The following is a 1,966-nucleotide window of genomic DNA, read 5'->3' on the forward strand; positions in this document are numbered from 1 at the left end:
ACCTTAACTGCTGAAATGTTACATAGCCGAAAGAATACAAGAAGTAAAGATGCTGAAATTTGAAGCCAGAATTGTTTAGTATAAGGACAGAAATAGAATAAATGTGAAAGAGATTCTTCCTCTTCTTGGCAAAAAGAACAGAGTGGAGAAAGATTTTGTATAAATTTACTTAAATATTTGTTGCAGGGGTAATAATGATGAATAATTTTAATTTTATTTTATTTTATTATTAAATACAAATTTGTTTGGGACTGTCCATGCTTTCTGAAAATTAACATTTGGATAAAGTGCCAACCACTTTCCATAAGCTTTAAAAGATGAAGCATTATTAACAGTAACAAAGTTTCTAAAAAACGTGTTTGTACACTTATTATCCATAATATTAACCCCTTGAATAAATAATCGAGGGATAATCAAATTAAAATTACAATATATTTTAAAAGACTTCATTACAAATAACAACTTAGGAGAAATGGAATTTGTAATAGTAGTATAGTCCCATTTTGAAGCGTTTATCCCATATTTATTAATAAAATCAACATAAGCATAAAAATCTCCACTGTTGCTTATTAAATCTGAGATAAACACAATGCCCTTGGAGAACCAATCAGGGAAGAAAACAGATTTACGAGCTGATAAAACATACTGATTATTCCAAATAATATGAGGGGAAAAATTGTGTTTAAAGATTAGCTTCCATGAGTCTAAAGCTTGCTTATGGAAGTTTGAAAGCTTCATAGGGAGCCTTGTGGACTTAAAATCACAAGAAAGCAAAAACTGTAAATTTCCACATCTCTTGAAAATCATATTAGGAATCCAGAACCAAACTGAATTCTCCTTCAAACATTTTTTTAGCCAGTTTATTTAAAAAATTTGGTTTAGGGTAATTAAAATCAATACGTACTGCGCATGTCTACATACCTAACACGTACTACGCACGCGCATGACGTCACCGTTTTCAAAGATTCCCGTTTTGGGTGTTTACACGGAAACGACAACGGTGGCGTTTTCAAAAACTTGCACTTTGAAACCTGTTTTCAAAAATATGCGTTTTCAGTCCCCAAAACGCCGTTGTCGTGTAAACAACAGGCAAGACGGATAAAAAGTTTCCCATTTCTGGCTGAAAACGTTGTCGTGTAAACGACCCCTAATATGCTGATTTTCTGCTCAAGAAACATTTCTTATTATTATCAATATTAAAAACAATTGTACCACTCAATATGTTTTGTGGAAACCGTGATACATTCTTTGATAAAGAAAAGGTTCAAAAGAGCAAAATTATTTGTAACATTATAAATGTCTTTACTGTCATTTTCAAATTAATGCGTCCTTGCAGAATAACAGTATTCATTTCTTTCTTTTAAAAATCTTCCTGACCTCAGACTTTTGTAGGGTAGTGTACATGTGGTGTAGAGTTTTTCTAGTGTACATGTTTTTAGTGTCCTGTGATGCCCCTGCTGTGTAGGGCAGCGATGATGATGATGATGATGAGTGCTCCCAGTCTTCCTCAGACCTGGCTATTCGCGGCCCCTCTGATCTTTTCAAGGTCCTAATACACTGCCACCTTCTCAGCTGGTGGAACTGACAGAATGACAAACTAATTAGAAATGCATGATTCCAGGGCTCCAGACTGTGAAAAATAAACTAAAATTAAAATGTATTACTTGTATATACACTACCAGTCAAAAGATTTTGAACATTTTTTAAAGAATTCTCTTCTGCTCACCAAGCCTGCATTTATTTGATCCAAAATACAGCAAAAAAGTAAAATTTTGAAATATTTTTACTATTTAAAATAACTTTTCTATTTGAATACATTTTAAAATGTAATTTATTCTTGTGATTTCAAAGCTGAATTTTTAGCATCATTACTCTAGTGACATGATCCTTCAGAAATGATTCTAATATTGTGATTTGCTGCTCAAAAAACATTTATTATTATTATTATTATTATTATTATTATTAT

Source organism: Sinocyclocheilus anshuiensis, unplaced genomic scaffold (genome assembly GCF_001515605.1).
Source record: "Sinocyclocheilus anshuiensis isolate Anshui unplaced genomic scaffold, SAMN03320099.WGS_v1.1 scaffold3486, whole genome shotgun sequence".
NCBI classification, from domain to species: domain Eukaryota; kingdom Metazoa; phylum Chordata; class Actinopteri; order Cypriniformes; family Cyprinidae; genus Sinocyclocheilus; species Sinocyclocheilus anshuiensis.